The sequence below is a fragment of the Balaenoptera physalus genome (assembly GCF_965194825.1).
Source record: "Balaenoptera physalus genome assembly, chromosome: 8".
Classification (NCBI taxonomy): Eukaryota; Metazoa; Chordata; class Mammalia; order Artiodactyla; family Balaenopteridae; genus Balaenoptera; species Balaenoptera physalus.
The window spans coordinates 22,206,074-22,233,161 of NC_138887.1; the positions used below are offsets into that span (position 1 = coordinate 22,206,074).

Genomic DNA, 27,088 nt, shown 5'->3' on the forward strand with positions numbered 1-27,088 from the left:
AGGAATTTGTTGGTAGATCACATAGCAGAAAAGTTAATGGTTTTGTTGGAAATAAATCTCAGGATGGCTCCAAAGACTGACAGGAGTGGAGTAGGAATAGATGATCTTCAATTCTCAGTTCACAGTATGAACCACAACGTGTGACCTGGGTAGGCAGACCTCAGGGGTGAGGCAATAAAGGGTATGGTAAATGTTCCCGTCAATTAATTTTTCCCCACCACTTTTATTCTAGAGACTTGTATCAAAGACTGGAAAATTTCCTTCTCCTGACTTCAGTTCTTCAGATGCACTGTTTTTAGGTTTTGTCCCAGTGTAAGAGTAGCATGATAAAACAGAGAGTTACTGTTGCTGACTCTGTGTCATGATAAACATTGAGGTCTAACTATGTTAGACCAAGGTGAGTATATTCACCTGTGTGCCCAGGTACAGCTAAACTGATAAATATTGAGATAGTTCCATACCAGGTGATAATAGATACTGCCCCGAGCCATCTCAGTCCTTCTCTTGATCTCTCCACAATTCAGTCACCACAAAGTAACATCTGGTACTGCAGGAGGCCTTGGTTGTGCACTTGTGTCAGTCGTTAAACAATGTGAATATTCCTCTGAGTCAGACTGTCAAGGGACTCTCTACTAAAGCACACCTGTGTAAGCCCAGGAAGTAGGATTTCTCTTTTAAGGAACTATGGTATCCTTTTGGAAACAGTATTATTGCATTACAATCTCTGCCTCCAGCCATGTTACTCTTGAAATTTCAGAGAGCTTAGTTGAAAATCTTTGTCAGAGAACTTAGTTGAAAATCTTCGACATAGGAGATTTTAAAATACCAACAACATGATGCTTCCTATCAAAGACCTGTAACTGGGAAACTGTAATGATGACACAGTTTGGCCTCAAGAGTGATTAAATTCTAGTACCCTATCCATCTTTATCAGATTGTTCTTGAAAGTACAATTCAATTATACATGTACAACATGTATAATTACAAATAAGTTTCAGGGGCTGTTTTAATAACATTCAAACGTGGTCAGAAATAAGTGGTTTTAAAATAGTAAGAAAAAGTCTATTTTAACATTCACATTGAAATTTCTCAAGCATAAGTGATTTGTTTCTTGGTTTACATTACTGATCTATGAACTGATGAATCATCTTTGCAAAAGAACAACATAAATATAAATGTACATTGTGAAGGTCATTTTCAATTTTGGGGAAGTTCCCCTCTAATGCATGCACATTATTCTGAAGACCTTACAAAATTAACAACATGAATCACTCTCTTAACCAAATGGAAAGAGCTACAATGATTTTAGCAAAGTTTACTTTTATCAGAGCAGAGTTTTTAGGCTGTGCTTTCAAACTGCATTTCAATTCTTTGCACCGTGCTTGAGTGAATATCAGTAACCATGGTTTATGCACAGAAAAGAAAAAAAATTCCTGCTGTGTATCACTGATAGTTTGGATAAAGCTAGAGAATTCTCAAGGTCAAGAAGAAAAAAATTGGAAAATGTACAGTATAAACATTGAAGCAATGGAAGAAATTACAAAGGGAAGGCAGAAGTATGTGATAATATAAAATTGCAAAAACTTTGGTACAACAAACAAAAAAACTTAATGTCAGAAAAAGAGTAAAAAATATAGAAAATAGATAAAAGAAAACCCAAAATATATACTTAGGTAACTGTATTATCTTAAGGATACTACTACATCCTTAATGGACAAAAGATGAGTAAATCTATTTGACAAATTTCAAAGCCCAGAATTATACAATATATAAATATATTTCAAATGAAAATTGCACAAAATGCTAATTTAAAATAAGGTAACATTTTTTCAGTTATTAAGTTACAAACAAAGAAAAAAATTAACTGAAATCTACTGAGGATTTTGGTAACTAGGAACATTATTCTCTATTTATTTTCCCTAGTACTTAAAACCTTTATTAGACAAATACCCAAAATCCACTTAGTTCACTGAGTCTTTAAATTTACAAAATTTTCAAGTGATGTTTATATCTTGAAAGATGTGTGAAATTCATTGTGAATTCTATAGAAGTGCAAAAACAAATTGGAGCATATGAGTCTCTGCTGCATTGGCCCTGCAGGGGGCCAAGTAGCAAGTTTAATATTTTGAGCACGCTCCTATACATGTCCAGGGTTTCACTTCAGATGAAGATAAAGAAAATCGCAAAGAGGAGCTACAGTGTAAGTCAACAGTACAGAAAGAGATGCACCCAGATTTGAATGAAGTAATCTGAGGAGTTGGTTCAAATCTGAGATCAAGATTATCTGTCTTTCTTGATACAATTAAAGGGATGACTTTAATCTGTAAACCTTGACCTATGTTTACCTTGGGTACCTATAACATCACCTCTAAAAAAAGCACAGTGAAAATCTGCTGGGCAGAAGTGCTCTCTGTTCTCCAAACTGAACCACAATATCCACAGAGAAAACTATGTCGGACAATGCTCATTCTCAAAGCATATTCTAATCTCTGGCTAAGGATGGAATACAGGACTCAGTCCTGCCTACCTGCCACAGGGGTGACTGAATCCTTAATTGTGGTGTGGTGTCTGCCTACTAGTCAGACATCCCGGATATGCTCACTTCAGCATCACTATCATGCTGAGCTATATGCAAGAGAGTGAAGCTAGTGACCAGGAACATCTTTCTACCTATTTTTAGGACAAGTGATGACTGAGCTGCAATGACCAGGAAACTTCCCTTTGTGATAGTGTCTACCAGTAGGTTTGACATGTGGTAAATGTTCTCCAATGTTAGTCATTTTACAATAGAAAAAAAGACCCTTTTGGATTCATGATGATTAATTATTCCCCTTGGCAAACTACTGCTGTAGTACTGGAATGTTTCATTTCAGTAAGAATAAGACTGTGGTTCTGACCAGCCAGATCAACAGTAGAGATTCTGACCTAAGTTCAAAGAACTTTTTAAATCAGGGTCTTTAAGCTGGGGATTATAAACCAAGAGGGTTTCTTTGGATGAGCTTCAGGGGCCCCATGCAGTTATAGGCAAAATGTCACATGTGCATTTCCTGGAGAAAGGCCCTTTCATTTTAATCAGATTCTCACAAGTGTTTGGGACCCCCAAAATATATTGTATACCATGTTACACTCTGTAAGAGATTTTTGCTCCCTTGAGATCAAAGAGCCCGGAGTTCTCCTGCAAACCAAATTAAGTGAAAGGAGAGCCTTGGAGTTGCTCCTTGAGAGACAGGACTTCTCCATCAACCCATGGAGGTACACCCACTTCTTGGTAAGGGATAGTACATCCTTTACTTTTCAGAAGCATTCAAAGTCAAGCAAAAGACACTAATTCAACAACCACAAAAGTGTGTATGGGCTACCAAAAGTCTATTTGTACTACTTATTATTTTCTTTAGGTTTATAGCCTTCAACTTATCCATGATTCCATTCAGTATACTAAATTTTCTCAAAAGTAAGTACAGAGAAGTGCAGTAATATTTTATGGTTATGTTTTGGCATAAATTATCTTGAGTATCTTTTCAAGAGAAATATTATGTTTACTTCATTATTTTGTTTAAAGGATTACTCAATTTTTAATGCACAATTTTTAAAAATCAGTGTTGTCATTACAAATTGTTCAGCATTTCTAATTTTAGCTATTTAGAAATTGTGTGTGAGTTTTAAAACAATCTTTTTTTACTGTTTTATTGTAAAGATGGTTTATTGCCATCTTTACACTGTTAAGTTATATAATAATACCAAGTTAGAATTCTATTGCTTGATTTTTCAACTTTATACAATATCCTTTGTCTCCACATTATTACAGACGAGGTATTCAGTGAATAGTGTACCTGTGGTATTCTACATATGGTAGTGGCATGTTTAGTTTTGTAAGAAAGTGCCAAAATACTGTCTCTCTTACGCTCCCAATTTTTATTTGTATATTTCTAAATTGTCAAGGCATATACAGTTTATGTTCTGATTTGTCATCTGATCCACATATTTGGTTTAGTCTTATTTCTGTTAATCATATACAGTGCTTATCACTAGTCATTTTGCTAAATTTTTCTCTATTATCCCTTGATTGGCTGAAGCTCAGCCTCTGGTAGGTGAACAGTATTTCTAGAGTTGTGCCATATTTAATATTGTTTGTATACTTAATAAAAATCTTGGGTGGACATGAAATCCTTGATTTATACTTTCTTTCCTCAAGTATCCCAGAGGTTTTGGTCCACTGACTTCCAGTGTTCAGTGTCAGAGAGGAGAAATCTAAGGACAGTCTGACTTTTCCCTCTTGTAAGTATTGTGATCATTTTACATGACTATTTGAAAACTTTATCATTAAAGGCTAATAAATTTACTATGATATGTCTTGAGGACATATGTCTTGGGTACATATCAGAAGAATATGTCTCAGTGTTAACTGATTTGGGTCAATTTTCACTGGTACATGATATGTCCTTTCAACAAATAGGATCAGGTATTCTATCCTTTTCACAACTTTTTTTCTCAAGTTATGTTTTCAAATATTTATCCTGTTCCATTGTTTATAGTGCTCTCCTTGAGGGACTCCAATTATGCATATATAGGGTCTTCTCTGCCTCATTTATATATCTATCATTTTCTCCTTAGTCCTTTTCAACTTTCCATTTTTATTTTACTTTTTTGCATCTCCTCACTTACATCCTCAGTACCCTTGCTGTTTTCTCCAGTGTCTATTCTCGTGACTGCTCCTTTCAATTCTTTTATATTTCTGTGATGATTTTGATTTGTTCTTCTATTTTACTAAAATCTGCCAATTGACACTCCATTTCCTCCCACTGCCTTGTTTTCTCTTGTATTTATTATTCATGGTCTTTGTTCACAGAAGAACTTTCTTTTTTAAAAAAATTAAAGACAATTTTTAGAGAATTTTTAGTTTTACAACAATATCAAAAGAAAGGTACAGGAATTTCCATATACCCCGAGCTCCCACACATGCATAGGCTCTTCCATTATCAATATCACTCACCAGACTCATACATTTTTTTAGCAGGGATGAATCTACATGGACATATCATAATCACCCAAAGTTCATAGTTCACCTCAGAGTTCACTCTTAGTGTGGTACTTTACATGTGTTTGGACAAAAGTACAATGACATGTATCTATCAGTATAATATTTTACAGAATATTTTCATTGCCTTAAAAATCCTCTGTGCTCTGCTTATTCATCCTTCCCTCCATCCTAAGCTCTGGCAACCACTGATATTTTTATAGTCTACAAAGTTTTGCTTTTTCCAGAATGTCATGGAGTTGCAGTCATACAGTATGTAGTCTTTTCAGATCAGCTTCACTTAGTTATATGCACTTAAGCATTTAAGGTTCCTCCATGTATTTTCATGCTTTTATAGCTCATTTTTTAGCAATGAATAATACTTCATTGTCTGGCTTTACCACACTTTATTTAGCCATTCACCTACTGAAGGACATCTTGGTTGTTTCCAAGTTTGGGGAATTATGAATAAACCTTCTATGAACATCCACGTGCAAGTTTTATTGCAAACATGTTTTCAACTCCTTTGGCTAAATATGAAGGAGTGGGATGGCTGGATCCAACTGTAGAAGTATGTTTAGTTTTGTGAGAAAAACCAAAAACTGTCTTCCAAAAAGGCTGCACCATTTTTCATTCCCAGGGCAGTGGATGAGAGTTGCTGTTTTTCCACATCCCCACCAGCATTTGGTGGTAGTGTTCCAGAATTTGACTATTCTAATGGGTATGTAGTGATATCTCATTGTTATTTTAATTTGTATTTCCTGATGACATATGATGTGGAGCATCTTTTCATATGCTTATTTGCCATCTGTATATCTACTTCAGTGAGATTCTGTTAAGATCTTTGGCCCATTATTAAACAGGGTTGTTTATTTTCTTACTGTTCAGTTTTGAGGGTTCTTTGTATATTTTGGGTAAGAATCCTTTACAGATGTATCTTCTTCATATATTTTCTCCCATCCTGAGGCTTGTCTTCTAATTCTCTTGATATTGTATTTCATAGAGGAGTTTTTAATTTTAATAAAGTCTGAATTATCCATTATTTCTTTCCTAGATTGTGCTTTGGTGTTGTATCTAAAAAGGCATCATCATACCCAAGGTAATTTAGGTTTTCTCCTGTCTTATCTTCTAGGAGTTTTATAGTTTTGTATTTACATTTAGGTCAGTGATCCATTTTGAGTTAATACTTGTGAAGAGTGTAAGGTCTACACCAGATTCATTTTTTTGCATACAGATGTCTGGTTGTTCTATCACCATCTGTTGAAGAGGTATCTTTCCTACATTGTACTGCCTTTGCTTTTTTGTCAAAGATCAGTTGAAAATATTTATGGAGGTCTATTTCTGGGCTCTCTATTCTGTTCCATTTATCTATTTGTTTTTTTTTTTTTTTTTTTTTTGCCAATCCCACACTGTCTTGATTACTATAGCTTTATAGTAGCTTTTGAAGTTGGGTAATATCAGGCCCTCAACTTTGTTATTCTCCTTCAACACTGTGTTAGAAACCACCACATCAAAATTTTAAATGTGTAATAAAATGTCAGGTAACAACTTTCATATATGTTCTCATTATTATATTTTATAATAAGTGCTCTTCATCTGTTGACAAATTTGTTGCTCTCTTTTATATTTTTTCCTAGTAATATTTTTGTGTTTTTTTTTTTTTTTTTGCTTTTTCCCACACATGAACATTTATTAAACATTTTGAGTATTATAAACAATTTGCTTCTTTTACTTAGCAATTTTTGGCATTTTTCTGTCAGTACTTCATTCTTTTTAACTGTTGCAGATGTTACATTTTATAGACATATTGGTTAGTTATTTCTTATTAATCAACATTTGGGCTGTTTCCAAGTTTGAAAACAAAAAGTTGCAACAAATACTCTTGGGTCCATTTCTTTGCTCAGCATTAATTTCTAGAAGTGGAAGTTCTGGGTCCAAACCCAGAATATTTTGAATTTTAATTGATATTGCTAACTTACAGTCTAAAAAGTTGTACCAATTTATAAGGCAAAAAATGCTATTTTTTGGGGGGGGATACTTAATCTAAATCTTTGCTAATGTGATGGGTAAAATGTTTTAATTTTCATTTTTTACTTTTGTGAAGTTTAGTTTCTAACTTACTAATTTTGGTTTCTAGCAGTATTCATTCTCCATTTATTACCTCTTTGAATTTTTAATTTCAGCCATCATGCTTGATATTAGATTATTGTTTTTTGTAAAGAACAGCGAATTCTTGTTTTATCATTGTAACATCCCATGGGATCTCACTGAAGATCAGAAACAAAGTTTTTTAAGGTCTCAGACCATCTCCTTTAACCACCGAAAAGGTAGTCTCGTACCTGCCTCTTTACTATCCCTGTGGAATATCCTGGAGCTTTCAACTTATTGACTCCCAGTCTAAGTGAACAGAATTTTTTCCAGAAGTGTGATATAAGGTAATTCACAGTCCCTCTTTTGATCTAACTTTAATAACTGCATGCTAGCTCTTCTGTTTATAATCCATTTCTGACCTGTGGATCCAACTGCCTAGCTCCTAGCTCTATAGGCTTTGGTTTCAACTCATGCTAGCAGGGGACTCTCCCACTTTGGGCTGTCTTGGTAGATATTCTATCCTAGGCAGGTGCTGGTAACCTATTCTTGACCCTTGATGGGCATTCAGGCAGTTACAGCAAGAAATGCTTCACAAATGGTATCTGACACAGTCTAGTTAAGATTGATGAGGAATAAAAGTACTTTGTTTAGAAATAATTATACACAGATCTAAAGTCAACAAAAGTCTCTACAAGAAAAAATACATAATTTTTTTTGGGGGGGAGGAGGAAGCTTGAAATAGATCAGAAAACATTTTCACATTAATTGTTCTTTTCATATACTTCAAATTTGTACTTAATGCCTTTCTCCTCCTAGACATCAGAAGGAACCCCTGGATATTCTGGGAGGAGTTTACATTTTTCCAAATCAATTTCTGGAAAAATTGTGTCACCTTCAAATTCCTGCATGATCCTTGTCGCAAATAGACTAAGATGGCCTGGCTTGTTCCTGGCTTCCTTGTAAACAGAACTGCCTCCCACTATCCAAACCATGTCCACTTTATTTGTTAATTCTGGTTGCTCAGTAAGTTTTAAGGCATCATCCAGACTTTTGGCAAGAAAATGCACTCCCTGTGGAGGTTCCTTGAGTTCTCTACTGAGAACTATATTAATTCTGTTCTTTAAAGGTCGATTCTTCTCTGGAAAGGAGAAGCAGGTCTTCCTACCCATAATCACCAAATTCTGTTTACCTTCTACTGAAGAGGTTGTGGTCATTCTTTGGAAATACCATACTGTATTCATTCCTGAGCGGGGTCCAGGGCAGGTCCCCATTCTTGCCGATGCCCATGTTCTGGGACAGAGCAATGACGCAGTTTAGTGAATGAACCATGACAGCGGCAGAAAACACTTCCGAGCTAGCACGTCACACCGACACGGGGATGACCCGCCAGCTTGGTGCGAAAATTTTTTTCCCTAGTAATATTTTTGTACCAATCGTCTGCCAGTTCCTTTTTTATTATTTAGCTATTGAAAGGAGTAAATTTTCCTAGACAAGGCTTTGTGTGCCTAATTTCCTATTAAGTGTGTGTATGATGGGGGGAGGTAGAGATGTGTTTGTGTTTGTGTGTGTGTGTGTGTGTGTGTAAATGTCCAGAACTGCTTTCCAGGCATTACACCTCAGTATCTTCATTCATTTACCTGAAATTCTGATCCAAGCCTGAATCCCTGGGATGGCCATTTACCTAAGGTCTATTTTGTACATTAAGGGAGCTCTTGCATCGCGTCATCCTTGGGAAATCAAAACCTACTGAACCAATATTAACTCAGACCTATTATAAATACTATTTACCAGACATATCCAGTGAACTTGACAATTTGCCTGCATCTGACAACACAGGACTCTAGTGGAAAGATCCTTAAGTCTAGGGTTACATGAAGGTAAATCTGGGTACACAGCACTTATATTGTAAGCACTGAGCCAAGAAATGCCTGAAATAATATAGAGCAAGAGACGAGACATTAATAAATGTCAGTTTCCTTCATTCTGTACACTGACATTGGTAGAAATAATGAAACATGAATGTTAAAAAAGAAAAGAGTCTGTAACTTTTAAGCAAGATGTGAGATCTCTTGAACTGAGTATTTGTTGGACAAGATAATGGAAGAACACAAGTGAAGAAGTATTTAATTCCTACATTGGCCTTCAGAAGCTGGTGTAATCAGGCCATCATCGACAAAAAGAAAAGGAAGTGAGCATGTTCCTGTTTATGGAAATACCCCTACCTTGGAAAGGCAATGAGTCATTAAAATCATCACTCCTGGCTAAGGATACTGTGGTGGCCAGAAGAGGCTAGTTCATGAGGACCAGGAAGGGGAACTCCCTTATATGATGGTATGATTAAACCTGGAGCCTTGTATTCAAGGCCAAAACTTGAATTCCTAGCAGGTTATAGTTCTAATGGATTACACTGTTCAGTTGAATTTTCAACAGCTAGAACTGATGTGAACTTCCAAGGTCTGCCTTAACTTCTTCTCCAATATACTGGCAAGGTGCTGGGAACCCTGAATTATCTTGCTGCAGAAGAGAGAACTGGATAACTTCTTACATCCAAACACTTGCTATCCTGGTGCTGGGGATCATAGTTCTGCTCCTCAGGTCCAGCCCCTCTTGCTTCTGTTACCTAATTAGTGAAGCCACTCTTTCTGGACATGTCCTCTGCCTTTCTGATACATTCCTACTGCAATAGAGACTGATTCCCAGTGGGAACTCCACACAGAGGGCATACCTAACTAAGAGGTTCTTCCCTCTCCTAGTCTCACATGGCTTACTCATCCCATAATGACATACTTAAGGAAGTTGCAAGCCAATCTGATGGATACATTAAATGAGCCAGAAATTTTAATTCTTCCATCTTCAAAAGTTACATCAGCAGAAAGCAAAGGTCCTGGGCCTTGTTTTCTGTTCTATGCAAGAAAACTCCTTCTGTGTTAAGATGCAGTATTATGCTCTCAGCACTACTAGAGCCTCAATAAAAGAAACGCCCACTGAAACAAAGTGTATCTATTACAAAACTGTAGATAAAGACATGATTTATTCTGTGCCCTACTATCCCTTATAAAAGAAAATAGATTTTATCTCTCAGTCAATACAAGGACAGTTTTCTTCCATAGATTTACCTATGTGCTTTTTTCGTATCACACATTTAAAAGGATAGAGCCCAAGACAGTTCTTTTTGGTCTAAGTTTCCAGGGAATCTAGAGTCATATTCAGTGCTCATCTACTTGTGGTAATTAAGTCAACTCAGGTACCAAGTATCACTTACTGTTTTGCTAATCTTGTTTGTTTCTTGTTTGTTTTACTTTCCCTTCAATTTCAAAACACTAGTCTCTTTACTAAGGATCATGAAGAAACACTTTGAATGTTATGATATGATAGGACACTAACAAATCTATTGTTGTACTCCACAGACACTTTTAGTTCTGGCATCTTGCTTCTAAGAACCCTTAAGAAGGAGGGAGGAGACATTTTTACTTTTTTATTCTTGGTTTTTGCCAGCCTGATGTTCCATCTCTAAAAAATAGCACTGGCCTTCAAACTGCCTAATTCTTCTTCTTTTTAATTGTGAAGTTAATATGTACTGTTAAAATCTGATTAAAGTGAAAAAGTCCACTTCCCCTCATTTCCCCAACCCTGCTCTCTGTGGTTAATGACTGTTAGTAATTCCTTATATATCATCACAGAAATTACCTCCAAATTACCTTTTAATTGTTTTTTATTTTCAATAGGTCACTTCAGGACTATTTTCAATATAGCCAGAATTATAAAATCAAACAAATAATTGAGGATCACTAAACTGTCAGTCAGCATTGACAGAAAAAAAGAACTAAACCAGCAATACAAGGCTCGTCAATCTATCAATCTATGTATCTGTATAAAAGCTTCCAGTGTCCGATTAGCTTTATATAGAGATTTCAATTTGAATGATATAATGTATAAAGTATTAAATTATAGAATTTTAGATCTGAGAGTAACTTTAGAACTAAATTGGCATTACTTCCTTGTTTTATAGATAAGGTAACTAAAGCTATGAGGACTAAATGAACTAGTTCAACAGGATGGATCCAAACCCTTGGACTCCCAACTCTATATGAGACAATGTGGAACTCTGTGAACTAGGATTTTAGCAACTAACTGTAGGTGCACACAACAAATCAAAGTGAAACAATAAAACAGCCACTGTGTACTTCACTGGTAAGAAAATGCACAATAAATCGGTCCCAACTGTGTCAATAATGTTTGACAACCTATATTACTCTATGAATAACAAAATAGAATATAGTTGCTCCTAAGATGTTTACAAGCCAGGTGGGGAGGTAACACATATAAGTCATAAATATGTAAAGGAAAAAAAAAATACAAACAAAAATTAGTTGAAAATGACTCACAGACCATGCGTGCTACAGGAATGAGAGGCAGACACCTCATGTGCATAGTGACTGTGTCGTGAAGGATGTGCAACTTCAGCCAGGCTTACAGGATGAGCGAAAGAAAGAGGTTTCAAAAATAGTCATAATAAACAAAGGTGCAGAAATTTTAAAATGTTTTGGTTTGCTTGGAAAATGATGAGAAGTTGAGTTTGGCTGGAACACTGGATTTGTACGTGTGAAAACTGAGAAAAGTAAAATGACAGGTATGCTTTGGTGGGTGGAAGACTCTAAATGGAATATTTTAGAGCTTGGACTTTACTATGCAGTTATCAGGGAGCCACTGAAATTTATTGAGGAGAGGGTAATATAAAAGTGATATTTTTCCCAGGTGACTCAGGGAAAGAGTATGCTAGAGAACTGAGGCTGAGGTAAGGGTTGATGTTAGGGCAGCCAGCGAAGAGATGATTCCCAATGGGAGACCCTGGGTACATATAGAAAACATCCCTCTTCTGATAAAAGGTGCCTCTGAATCTTTAATTTCTCTGTTTCACTACACGAGATAGAAGATCTCAAATGAGTAGATGATCTACAGGATGACTCTCAACAATGTCCACAACCATTTTTTACTTACATATTGTTATGGACTGAATTATGTTACAAGGTGAATCCACATGTTGAGGTCTTAAATTCCAGTACCTCAGAAAGTTATCTTATTTGGAAATAGGTTCATTACAGATGTAATTAGTTAAGATTAGGTTATACTGAGTAGGGTGTGCCCTAATCCAATATGACTGGTATCCTTATTAAAAGAGGAAATGTAGACACCAATGACACATACACAGGGAAAATGCCATGTGAAGATGAAGACAGAGATCAAGGTGATGTTACTATAAGCTAATAATGCCAGACTGCCATCAAATCATCAGAAGGTAGATAAGAGGCATGGTGGAGATTCTCACTCACAGCCCTCAGAAGGACCAACTCTGCCAACACGTTGATCTTAGACTTTCAGCCTCTAGAACTGTGAGACAATAAATTTATGTTGTTCTTAAACCACTAAGTTTGTGGTACTTTGTTACAGCAGTCCTAGAAAATTCATACATGTATCCATATTAGAAGAAAAGAGTCCAGATCTTGAAGCCTGGATTTTGATGTTCTCTTGAGGCATAAAAAAATGCTACTAACTGAATTTGCTAAGTTTAAGAATTGATAAATTTTCATAATGCTTCATTCCTGGATATAGTCTAAAAAACCTAAGAATTATGAAAAAGAAGGAGTCTTCTTTAAAAATAAACCTTTGAGGTTCAATCACTACTTGGTTCTAAAGATTTCACATGCCAGTAACAGCTTTTTTATATGAGGTCATAATGAGTATCTTAAATATGCCCGAGTTCAAGATTTTCATTCAATTTGGATCAGTTACTTCCCAGCCAAGGAGATTATTCTTACTCATTACTTCCAAGGTTGCATAGGAAATTGCCAAACGTGAAGAGGTGTTGAAAAATACAAGAATATTACTAAATAACTTGGCAATGATTTTCATTATTAGAGTGCTCCTGGTAAACCATTTCTACATTTTTCTCTTTTTAAAATTATTCTTACATTTAATTAGTCAAATTCAAAGGAAGAATACACAATTCCTCAGTTGGACGAGATGAACAAAAGAGTCCATCCTCCTGGAGAGAACAGTAATACTAACCACTGTGATTTTTCTGAAGGTGCTATTCTGTCCTAATTAGCAAGTAAGAACCATCATTTTATTTTCATTTCCTATGGTCTTTCCCATAAAGCACTTCCTACTTATATTTCTATTCTCATTAGGAAATCACTTATTAACACAAGTAGTTTTACTTCTCCTCAATTGTCCTTGCAAATACTCATAATTTCTTATGAACATTTCACCTCTCAGAAAAGTCAGTGTACTTTTGAGGTTTCATTTTCAGAGTACACAATTTGAGGTTCATTCTGAGAGTATACAATTTCAGATGATAACACTTTACCACGAGTTCTTTTTTTTCCCCTTCTCTATTAAGACCTGTGGTGAGAGAAATCTTCCTAAGCAGCTCTTTGATTCTGCTTTCCCCTGCTCAGTACTGCCTGCCCTATAAAGCACCAACCCTTCTCTAGGTGCTCAAGGCCCTCTGCAGCCTGCACCTACTGCACCTAGTCTTTCTCCAGCTTTTCCTCCACTAATCCTCTAAACAAAATCTATGCTTCTAGTTTTCTATTCAACTTATGGTTTGCTAAACACTACACTCCTGGGCTTTTGCTCCTCCTCTAGTTTACTACTGTTGGAGTACTTCCCATTCCCAAGGCCAAGCCCATGTCAAACCTTTCCTCATACCCTACCTGGTCTCCCTAAGCAGACATGATCTCTCCTTCTGCTTTTGTAGAGCTATTGGTTCACACAAATACACACTGGCTTGAGAACACTGTGTGTGAGTGAGTTTTCCAAAACTTCCTTGAGGGCAAGGGATATTTCCTATATAGTTATTTCTCACTGTATCCACAACTATGAAAGTAACACAAATACACTGTTACAAAATATCTTATGTGAGCCTAGAGACTCCAGAACTCTTTAACTTCCTGAGTCATTGGTTCTCAGATTCCCTGTAAGTAGTCTCATTTCTTTATCTGTGGCATGATCCCATCAATTCTTGACCCCAATAATCTTCATTTTTCCTATGTTAAGTTGAAAGCTTCTTATTCTTTATTATTTTCTTTTTGCCCTAACGTAGCTTAAACAATGTTTTATTTTACAAAGAATCTGTTCCATAAATATATGCTCTTTGACATAATGAATAATGGAGTGTCCTTCTATCATATAAACATCTTGTAGAAAAAAAATAGCACACTAAAACAAACAAAACTTGATCTGACCTTGCTGTCAAATCTACTATCGTATTTAATTCTTTATAATTTATCAAATTATTTGATATGTAATCAGCACTAAAAGTTTTCATTTCCCCCTACTCAATCCTGCCTTAATTACCCTAGCATCGACCCCTCTGTTTTTCCATAACCCAGTGACTCTGTCCATGTTATCTTTGTTCTTCACTTCTGCTACACTGGTGATCATCCTTATCCCTTATCTTAAGGACTTTGTCTCCACAGCTTAACTGACACTTAGTAATTAACTTCTCCTCTTAGCTTTTCAACAAGGCCTACACAGCACATGGATTATCTCACCCCTCAGAGCTCTGGTCTTCCTTTCTGGTCTCTTCTACTTTATATCTCTTCCTTGAACCCCATTCCTGCATTTCCAACTGACCGAACTTCCCTTGAAAGACCTGACTTTCCCATTAATTTTAACACACCTAATACTGAAAGGATCCCTTAGGTTTACACCCTATTTATCCCTTCAGTAGACTTCAACTGAAAAGTCTGAGAAACATGAAAAATAAAATCATGGATAAAATATGAGTACAGTTTTTATTTGGGAATATTTCATGTATATCTTTGTATGTGTGGACATATACTTAGTGCCATATTATTTAGGAGTTTCAATACCAATCAGCAACACTATATACATCATTCCCTGATGACAATAAATTACCCTTAGATTATCAGGGAAAATTTGAACTGTAAAATCTGATTTAAAAGTGTGCTAGTTGGCACAATCTTTTACTCTACTATAAAAATGTAAGGCCAAGAATATTAAGATGGTATACTTGATAAAAAATAAATAGGCAAATGAAATACAATCTTATTAATGATATAAATGAGCATTTTCACAATTTGTGAACATTGCCTAATTAACACATTACATGCATTTTCTGGAAATGTTTTATTTGTTTGTCCCAAAGCAAAATGCTATCATTTAAGTAATCCTGTACAAGCTCTGTTTGAATGTATTACAGCTCTTGTAGTTTAATTACACAAATAAAAGAATACAATGGCTTTTGAAGTGAAAATTAACTGTACTTCTGATACCATTTAATGTAATTAGAGTATGGTAATAAGGGGAGACCATTTAATTAGTACATATGCTCTGACATTGCCTCAACTCTATTGTATTTACTAGCTGAAATGTTTGATGCTATTAGATAACTTCAGGTTGTATTCATAACTAAGCAACATGCTAGACCAAAAAATATAACTAGTCTTTGTAATGTCCTTGATGGTCAAAGCTATGTCTTATAAATTTTAGTATCTCCAGCAACTAGCATATTGCCTTATATACAATAGTAAGTGCTCAGTAATTTCTGTGCTGAATATTAATTTGAAAGGAAGTCCAGAAGCTATTTGCATTTAAGTTTATACAAAGCAAAAAGATCAGTTTTCTGATTTTTTTCTCCCATCAGAGAAAAATAACTTTTCAGAGAAAGTGTAGCATTCATCATTTACAGCCGCTTTTGATTTTTATATTTATGTAGTTCATTACTTTTTTCCAGAAGAAGGAAAATATTTCTAATCCATTGTGAAAACAGTTTTATCACTTTTGAAACTTTAACAACATAAAACATATGTGCATTAATCACTGTGCTCTTTCCTCTTTTAGACAAAATGTGCAATGCAGAGGAAGTCAACCAATTTAAGACAACATGAGAGAGTAACAGCTCTGCTCCACTTCATTAATTTTGATAAATATTCAAGAAGTCTTAAATTCTTTAGCTTAAAAAAAAGACAACTCTCACATTTAAGTAAAATAATTTTTACCATTACTTTTCATTCACCATTCCCATGTAATATTTTATTTGTACATAAAACATGCTATCCTTAAATTTTATGGACTTATAAAATGTAGCAGTATATTCATAATTTGTTGATCCATTCCATTTATTGATATTCATAAATGAATATGCTTTAGAGTCAATAATATTGAGTTTTTAATCCCAACTCTCTTGTTTAACTGCTCTGTGACCTTGGACTAGGTACTTACACTCAGAGTCTGTTTTCTCATCTGTGAAATGAGACTACTCACCTACCTCACAGGTCTGTTGTTTAAGGGTTAAGACGAAAGATGCATAGTCTAGCATAGCTCCTGGCACACAACAGGCATTCAATCAATTTCCTTTCCTTCTCTCATGTTTAGGCTATAGAAACTGACGCTAAGATCTAGAATTTGAAATTAAGACTGTATAGTAGGCATTTTGAGGATTCACACTCCTAGTAGCTCAAATGAAACAAAACCAGTGCATAAATATGGGAAGTCAAATAATGAAATTAAAAAGAGAAAAACCATCACATTTTTCTAGGGTGTACACAATGCTCCTGAGACTTAAAGGCTGGAGATCCTGGGAATTTGTTCAGCTCAATCTTTACATTAATGCCAGAGACATGCAAACAGTCAAGATTATCTGGTAATGATGGGACAGGTTGTTAGATTCTCAGGTTTTTGTCCTCAACCTCATACCCTCTGCCTCCTACGTAAATCCTTAAGAATAGAATTTATTTAGTTTTCAGATATATTTTGTAACAACATAATTTAAATATATTTAATATTATCAAGAACAAAATTACTGAGAGAAAATGATAATTAGGACCTTGCCCAATTTTCTTATTATTCAAATTAATCTCCAAAATCAGTTCCTCTCCCACCTTACAGTTTCGTTATAATTAAGAATGTAAAAAAAATTTAGAGAAAGAACTCTTGGCATACATCTTCCTTTGAATTTTTGAGTGACAAAGGCTTAAATATTTAAGAGGATGAGCTGAATGAAAAATAAATTGACAGTAGGATTAGTTTTGAGGAAGATTCAAGGACATGGATTAAATGGAGTCATTTTTCCTATTAAATTTTGAATTCAGATAAGAACCACTTCCCTTTTCTTCCTGTTGAGTTCTAAATACTTTGGTCTGTTACTGAGAAATTACTATTAAATATTTCTATGTTTAAAAGTGTGGCTCAGAAAGATTCCTTGGAAAAAAAGGAAAACCCTTTGCTTAGTTGATTGTACAAAACAAGTGAACAAACCAAGTTTAAACAGCTTTTTAAAAAAGTATTAGAATATTATCATGTAATTAATTGATTTTATTTCATGAAACACAGCTTTACTAGGTCACTTTTATTATGGAACATTCCCACATGCCTAAAGATTAACATAGATTTGAAAATAAAACAGTGGGTTTGATTCCAAAACTAAAAACTATTGTATAAAACAAATAAATAATATACCCTAACATAAAAAAAGTAAACTAAATTGTTAGAATGTACAGTTGATGGTAAAGAATTATCTGTCATTTTATATATCTGACATTTTAAGATATCACAGAATTAAGGGATTCAGATGAAATTAAAGGAACCAGGATTTACAGTGAATCAAAATATTGTAGGTGGCTCTGGTTTGCCTTTTTAGACAACTGATAAAATTTTCTTAAAGTTAAAATTCTCTCTTTAAAAATTTTAATTACTTACAATTAGGTATAACAGAAGTCATCACAGAATCATACCAAAATAGTGATGTCAAATTCACCATTTACTAGCCTGTAGGCATTTCTCAATGAAAAGAATGCTTGGAAGGAAAACTGAATAATTTACTGACTATTTATCTATGCGTGAGAAAAATTATAAAGGAAACAGGCTATTCTAAGCCTAATTCCATAACTACTATAGATGAATTATTATCATATGTCCGATGCATCACTTTAGGTTGAAAGAGATTTTTTAATTAAAATAATTAAAACATCAAATTAAGCTCTAGTATTGTGAAAATGTACAAAATTATTACAATTTGTGGAATATTTCCAAACTTTTAAAGCATTTCAATGTGAAAGATGGACACTTTCTAAGGAACATAGATCAGTCTGTACTGTGCAGAATTCACAAAAGCCAAAGCACTTACAGATTGACATGTACCTTAAATCTTTCTTCCCGTGGTTTCAATATTTTAAAGTGCCAGGCATTGTGGTGAGTGATTAAAAATGTCAACTATTTCACTGTTCTCAATGATTCAAAGTTGTATGGTCACAGGGCATATAGGAGTAGATTAAATTTATTAATCTATTTATTCAAATCAAAAATCACAGTAATTAGCTATGTTTTGGTTTTTTTCTTTGAAGTGTAGTCCTCCCTTTCAGGAATGCTGACTACTTTTTCTGCAGCACTAGAGGCTATAAGATAAAGCCATATATAAATTAAAGTTGGAAAGAACGTACTTATTGCTAGAAAGTAAGTGAAGCATCACTATCTTTTAAATGAACAACACATTTAGCAACTCTTCATGCCTATAGGACTGCCAAAAATAAATCTTTGAATATTTATAAACTCTTCACAAAGCTCAGAACGTCAGTTATGCAAAGTTAGACATGGATGACTTGAAGCGTACACAAACAGCTTTGCCTCAATTTGGGGAAATCTTAACTGAGTGGTAATTTTGGAAATGGTGGTCAGTCAAGCAGAAATCACTTTGAAACATTCTATTGGTGGACTCCTAAACACAGCCTTGTAAATCCCTGAGTTCCTTGACCCTGCTGCAGACTAGTCATAGACTGGTAGGAAGCCCTCTTAGAGGTCATCTAGCTCAGGCTTCCAGCCAATTCAGAAATATCTTTAACAAGGAGATGCTCAGACCATGCTTAGCATCTCCAGGAGGTATGAGGGGGATACGAGGAGCTTACAATCTGGCTGCCCAAACCCTGCTCATCTTGGGAGCCCTGTTACCATAGGGCTATTACTGGAGGACTAAACTGCACCACATCAGGTATGGTAGAATTTAAAGAAACATTGTTCACAAAGGAGGTACAGCAACCATTAGCTTCAGATCTAAGAGAATCTTATCCCAGCAGATGAGGTTGAGAATACAACGACAATGCTCAGATTCAAGGAACATTCAACTTAGAAAATCCAGTTCATAATGTATAAGCTCTACCAAGAGTGACTCATAGTAGCTGAGTTTTAGAATACTGAACAAGTTCTAGAATTGGGAGCAGGGTCTTGCAAATTGTATAATGATGCTAAGGAAGCAATTTTGTTACGCCCTTCCAGTATGCCAGGATTAGTACTTAGTATGCTGAGAGCACTTTTACATTCATTAACTTACTTCATCCTCTCATCCACTCTACGAGGTAGGTTCTATTAACACTTCCATTTTAAAGTTGAGGAAATGGATACTCAGAGACTCAAAGTATGTTGCAAGAGAAAGGAACTACAAAAATAACAGGAGAGGAAATGTAAAGAAAATTAAAGAAAAACCACTAAAGTGTGAGAACGTTTCAGTTGATCTCTGTGGCCTTTTAGCCACCAGTTTTATGGTTTTCTTAAATTTCTAGTAGTGTTTGAGGTATACATTCTAAATTGTATCTACATTTAAAGAAACAAGCTTATTGCCACTGGAAAGAACACACTTAGAAACCCTGATTAAAACAATGGACAGACATTACTGTTTTTGTCAAATTTGAGTCAGTGGCTTAATCAAAAGGCAATCCAGATAGTTGTGGCTTTCACACAATGTTTTTGCCACTTCCATGACTTCTTGTTTTTCCCAAATCAAATATATATATACATATGTGTATATATATATATTGTTTTAAATGAAACAACCATTGTGTTTATCAAAAATGTGGTTATTAATCTCCTATTGTTTCATGAATTAATTGGTTATACTGACAAAAAACAATTGTCAGATACATAAACATTTTTTAAAACAATTTTTAATTAATTTATTTATTTATTTATTTGGTTATGCTGGGTCTTAGTTGCAGCGGGCGGGCTCCTTAGTTGCGGCTCGCCAGCTCCTTAGTTGTGGCATGTGAACTCTTACTTGAGGCATGCATGTGGGATCTAGTTCCCCGACCAGGGATCGAACCTGGGCCCCCTGCATTGGGAGAGTGGAGTCCTACCACAGTGCCACCAGGGAAGTCCCGACATAAGCATTTTAAGACATGGTATCAACGGGGTTAAACTTCGTATTTTGAAAGATACTAAATTAACATATTTGAGAGATTAACATTTTCTGACTTGTAAACAATATGCTGAGTCTTTACAAACATGATCATGCATATCAATATATGCCCTTTTAAAAATTAAATTGTTTGTAGAAGGTGACATTGCAGAGGATATCCTAGGAAATTACCAGAAATGAAAAAGCCTACATATACATTTACAGTGTACATCTTCTGAAAGGATGTAATTTTGTGTTGTCTGTTGTACTTAGACAATGGTATTCATAGGAGTTGTATACTAATAATATGTAGAATGGGTTATTTGGGAATGCTTTTAATTCAGGAACAGAAATACATAGAGTATCTAGGAATTTAAAATGTTACATGCATTATGGAGTCAGTTAGAACTTAAAACAATCATTAGATTCAAATGATTTTCTGTTGAGTTTTCATCCCGGAATTGCTAATGAATAACCTGCTGTGTTACAAATCTTTCAGCCCCACAATAATCTACATCAGCAATTACAACTAATAAGAAGAGTGGAAGAGCATCTATCTTTAGTAAGTCATTACCAATACAGGGTTTACTCTGTACAATTTAAACATTAAGGAAGAAAAACAAGAAAGTATTTTGAAATGAAAAGCAAACAAAACACCCAAATCATTTCTTATTCACAGCATCAATTAATTTTAAGAAAAGGCAATTTGATCTAAGAAACTTCTCAACTTCCAAAACCTCTACAATGTATTCATCCTTAAAAAAAAGAAAATAAAAGCAACCACTATGTAAGATTAACTGATACTAGCTTAATGACTTTCTGAAGTATAGAAAAACCTGACTAAAAAACTGGAATTGACAGAAAAAAAAAAAGATAAAACAGTCAGAGAAGACCTTTATTTCTACAATGAAAGAAACAGACAATGTGCCACTGTGTTTTAAGAAAACCATGTTATAACCCATAGCATGACTCACATGGACTAGATACACAGCACATCCCCGTAGATTTTGCCATGGGGTCTTAACTCTATTAAAGAGATTACTCTTTAAATCAATGAGTAATACTCGTTCCCTAGGTCCAAAAGTAAGCAAAGGAGAGTCTAACAAATTCCAATTTTGCCTGTCAGCCAAAACAGAAATTCTCACGTTTAAATGTGCAGTTCTATCTATAACCCTCAAGTTTAAGTCTAGCAATGATTACAATGAGTATCAGAAATAATGCCTGAGGTCATTTCACTTATTTTGTAGATTCTTTCAGTATTGGAAAACTGACAGGCTTCTATAACTAGTCAAACAGTACAGAATAGCCAGAAGCTGTGATTTCTTCAGACTATAAAGAATAACCAAAAGGACTCGAAAGTCAAAGCACAACTAAAGAGAGAATCAGAGCACAACACTGTATCTCATCAGGCTTGTTGACAATGCATCCTAGGAGACATGACTTTATCTTCAAAGTGACACGATGCACATTTTGCTCACTGAACCAGGCATCTTACGCAGGACACACAGCAGAGTTAGCTTCCAGCTCAGAAATAGCATTTAAATCCTGGATGCGATTATGCTGACCCTCAAAAAGTTGTTTGCCTATTAAGAAAACTATTTAGTTTATCAGAAAATAAAAATAAGCAAATAAAAATAAGTGCCATCATTTTAATTGTTCTCTCCTAAGATTGCTCCTGCGTTATTTTTAAATTTAGATTTGAAAAATAAACTCAAGCAAGCACTCAACTTTTTAGTTAATTGTTAGCAAAGTTAAATACATAATTAAGAGAAATTGGAAAGAACCTATGGAAGTCATTGTTATGTGTTTCTGTCTCTGTTCAAAATGGGCATATATCATCTATTTTCACCTAAAACAATCTTTAGGAAATGCGATCCCATCACTTCCCACATGCATAAAATGAGACCTAAATACATATCCCCACCATTGCATTTACTAGCTTAGAAATATTGGATAGGCTATCTAACCTCTCTGAATATTTTTTAAGCTGTAAAAATAAATATATTGACACCTTCCTTGTTTTTCACGTATTTTTATATGACTACATCTGATTATGTGTTGGAAAATACCTGCAAACCATAAAAATTATGCAAGTAGAGTTATTAAGCTAGATCTCTTATTTAAATACTTACTTATCTACTTCAAATTGAGTCTATTCTATGTTGTTCAAGATCGTGATACGATGACGATAGGTCAGCTCTGAAAATATGTTGTGTTTAAAATTAATGGATGCCTATTTTTTAAAAAGGCATTCTTAATCTGAGCCAGTGGGACCCCACATGAACAAACTTTGTTTACAAAAACATCTTTCTGCTATTGCTATTTTGACTTTTTCTTCATCTCTTCCCATTTAAAACTCCACACACACACACACACAAACACACATACACACACACACACACACACATAGAAGTGTGGAAACCCAAGCACATTGTGTATTTGATTAAACAAGGAATTATCTAAGGTTTATTAATTAGGGATATTCAATACATGAAGACGTCTGTAGATAAAAGCCTACAAAGTATTGAATCAAAGTCTTACTAGAAACAAAGAGACAGAAGAGGAAAAAGGACCCCAGTTACAGTAAGTGACATGGTCTAGGAAACATCTTTGTCCCGGGTAGCCTGAGGATCTCCTCACTACCCCAAAGATATTAGGGAAATGGGGGAGGCTCTGGTAAGGGGATCCAACCACATCTTCCCTTCCACTGAGAGATACTTGGAGGTCCAACTTGGGGAAACCCCTTTTACTTCCTCAGGCAGCAGTGGCACGTAACAGTGAGAACTCCAATGGCACAAGACAAACCAAGCAGACGATAGTAACACTGTGAAGACTCTGAAAAACTGCCATTGGAACTGCAGTGGACAAAAGTAGGTCACAACACATGTGCAAGACCTAAAAAGGGTAACTTCCAGCTAAAATGAAAGATTGAAAGAAGAGCCAGAGATTACTAACATAATACACAAAGTGTCCAGGATACAACTGGAAATCATCCTCATAACTAGAGCCAAAAAAATCACAACTTGAATGAGAAACAGTAATCAACTGATGTCAACATTGAGATGAATCAGTTGTTCAAATTATCTGATGAGAATTTTAAAGCAGAGTCATAAAAATGCTTACAGAATCAATTATAAATTCTCTTGATATAAATGAAAATATGAAAATATCAGCAACAAGTTATGCAAAAGAATCAAATAGAAAGTATAGAACTTAAAACACAATAACAGAGATAAAAATCTCCCTGGATGGGCTCAATAGTAAAGTGGCAACAAGTGAGGATAGAATTAAGGAACTTGAGGACAGAAAAATAGAATTTATCCAACTTGAACAACAGAGGGAAAATAAACTGAGGGGAGGGAGAAAAAAAGAACAGAGCCTCAGGGACTGTGGGACAAAAACAAAAGATCCAACATTTATATCATCAGAATCCCAGAAAGAGAAGAGGATAGTGAGACTGAATAATATTTAAAGAAATAATGGCTGAAAATTCTCCAAATTTGATGAAAGACAAAACCTACAAAACAACAACAAAACAAAACAAAACCTCAAAAATAACACATTACTTACAGGGGAGTTCCAGTTCAAATAATAGTGGATTTCTCATTTGAAACCACAGAGTAAAAAAGGAGGTAACACAATATTTTTCAATTGCTAAAAGAAAAAACTACCAACCAGAAATTTTATAACGATAAAGCTACCTTTCAGGAAAGAGGAGGAATTGAGAACATTCTCAGATGATAGAAAACTACAAGAAGTTATTACTAGCTGATGTACTCTTAAAGATTGGCTAAAGAAGTTTCCTCAAAAAGAACATTACCAAATGCTGATAAAAGAAAACAAATAAATAGACACACTCTATTTGTAAAATGGAAGACAGCATAGTAAAGTAAAACATTCCTATCAAAATCCAAGCAAGGTTTTTGTAGATATAGACAAGCTCATTCTAAAATTTATATGAAAAGGAACACGCCCTGGAATAGCTAAATCAATCTTGACAAAAAATAAAGGAAAATGAATCAGTTCACTCCATATTAAAGCTGTCTATAAAGCTACAGTAATCAAGACAGTGTGCTATTGGTGAAGGGATAGATAAACAGGTCAATGGACCAGAACAGAGGACCTAGAAATAGACCTGAATATAAATATGCTCAACTGATTTTTTATACTGGTGCAAAAGTAAATCAATGGAGAAAGAATAACCTTTAACAAATGGTGTCGATGCAACTGAACAATCTTAGGCAAAGGAAAAAATCTTGATGCAAATTTCATACAAACATTAACTCAGAATGGATCATGAGTGAAAACATAAAATATAAAATAACCAAAAAAACTTACTACAGTGAGGTATCACACCTGTTAGAATGGCTATTATAAAAAAGACAAGCGATATGGTGAGGATATGGGAAAAAAGGAACCCTTGTGAACTTTTGGTGGAATGCAAATTGGTGCAGCCACTGTGGAAAATAACATGGAAGTTTCTCAGAAAATTAAAAATAGTACTACCTTATGATCCAGTAAACCCACTTCTGGGTGTATATCCAAAGAAAAGAAATCACTATGTTGAAGAGATATCTGCACCCCCATGTTCACTGGGGTATTTTTTACAATAGCCAAGACATGGAAATAACCTATATGTCCGTTGAGAGATAAATAGATAAAGACACACACACACACACACACACACACACACACACACATATACACAGAGGAATATTATTCAGCCATAAAGAGGAAATCCTGCCATTTGTGACAACATGGATGAAATTTGAGGGCACTATGCTAAATGAAATGAAATAAGTTAGACAAAGGAAGACAAATACTGTATGATCTCGCTTACATGTGGAATCTAAAAAAAAAAAAACAAACTGAACTCATAGAGATAGATTGGTCATTGCCAGGGGTGGGCGAATGGGGAAAATGGGTGAAGGTGGTCACAGGGTAGAAGTTATAAGATGCTACAGTTGTAAGATGAATAAGTTCTGAGTATCTAATATACATCATGGCGACTATAGTTAACAATACTGTACTGTATCGTTGAAAGTTGATAAGAGAATAAATCTTAAAAGTTCTACACACACACACACACACACACACACACACACACACAAAGATAACCATGTGAGATGATGCATATGTTAACTTTTTGTGGTAATCTTTTTGCAATATATATATATATATATATATATATATATATATATGTATGTATGTATCTCAAATCATCACATGATACACCTTAACTTTACACAATGTTACACGTCAATTATATTTCAATAAGTTTGGGAAAAGAACTTTTAGGAAAAATAAGAGAAAATCTTTAGGCACAGAGTTCTTAAACAAATGCATAAGCCATAAAAGGAAAAATTTATAAATAAGATCTCATCAAAATTAAAAAAAAAACTTTTGCTCTGTGAAAGTCTATGTGAAGAGGGTGAAAATACAAGCTAGAGACTTGGAGAAAATATTTGCAATCCACATACATAACAAAGGACAAGTATTTAGAACATGTAAAAAACTCTCAAAACTCAACAGGGAAAAAACAATCTACTTAGAAAATAAGCAAAAGACATGAACATCCACTTCAACAAAAAGGTTATACAGATGGCAAATAAGCACATAAAAAGATGTTCAACATCACTGACTATCAGGGTTATGCACTATACACCTATCGGCTAAAATTTTAAATGGTGACAACACTAAATGGTGGAGAGGATGTGGAGAAACTAGATCAACTACACATTGTTGAAGAAATGTAAAATGTTATAGCCGTTTAGAAAATAGTTTGGCAATTTCTTATAAAACTAAACCCAAATAATCACATAACTCAGCACTTGCACTTTTGAGCATTTATTCCAGAGGAATAATAATTTATGTTCACACAAAAACCTACAAATGAATACTCATAGCAGTTTTATTTATAATAACCCAAACCTGGAATCATCACAGATTTCCCTCAACAGGTGAATGGTAAACAAACTGTAGTGTGTATATGTGTGTGTGTGTGTGTGTGTGTGTGTGTATACACACACACACACACACACACACACACACACAGTGGCGTACTACTGAGCAATAAAAAATAACAAAATACTAATACCAGCAATGACTTGGATGAATTGTCAGGGAATTATGCTGAGTAAAAAAAAGTCAATCCCAAAATGTTACACACTGCATGATTCCATTTACATAACATCTTTGAAAGGAGGATGGATTAGCAGTTGAATTGCCAGGGCTCAGAAACAGGGTGGGGAGAGGTGACTGGGTCCTAACAGAGCAATAGGAGAGATGCTTGTGGTTCAGTATCTTGACTGTGGTGGATATAACAACCTAATTAGGTGATAAAATTGCATAGAACTTAAGACACAAAATCACACACAAAAGAATCCAACTAAAACTGGAAAAATGTAAATAATATTGATGGATCATATGAATTTCAATATCTGGTTCAGATAGTATACTATAGTTTTTCAAAATGTTATTATTGAAGGAAACTGGGTGAAGTGAACAAGGAATCTTTGTATTATTTCTTACAACACCATATGAATCTGTATCTCAAAAATTTCAATTAATTAAATTAAAAATTCCTACTACATTCCAGATTCACTGTTAGTGTCTAAGTTTTCCTTTTCTGTCATATAGCTATTAAAATAGAATTTCTTCATAAGATACATTGTGATGTTAAGCAAGTACACACAACCCAATAATTTATGCCTGGTATGTAACAAGGATTTCTTTCATATACAAACTTATCTTTATTAAAGATGGCAGTCCACAAAACTGCATTTTTAAATGCT

The 27,088-nt window shown here is 34.7% G+C and overlaps 1 protein-coding gene and 1 pseudogene across 8 annotated transcripts in view; both read right to left on the reverse strand.

Moving 5' to 3' along the window:
* MAGI2 (membrane associated guanylate kinase, WW and PDZ domain containing 2) overlaps positions 1 to 27,088 on the reverse strand; it is a 1,336,469-nt gene that overhangs the window by 1,238,195 nt on the left and 71,186 nt on the right. The gene's annotated exons all lie outside the window — the stretch shown is intronic.
* Positions 1 to 27,088, reverse strand: part of LOC309666274 (dihydrofolate reductase pseudogene) — a 241,944-nt pseudogene that overhangs the window by 15,425 nt on the left and 199,431 nt on the right. The window contains exon 2 of the transcript XR_014268460.1: positions 1 to 27,088. This exon is cut by the window's left edge and continues 15,425 nt beyond it; it is cut by the window's right edge and continues 8,802 nt beyond it. The product of XR_014268460.1 is annotated as a dihydrofolate reductase pseudogene (transcript).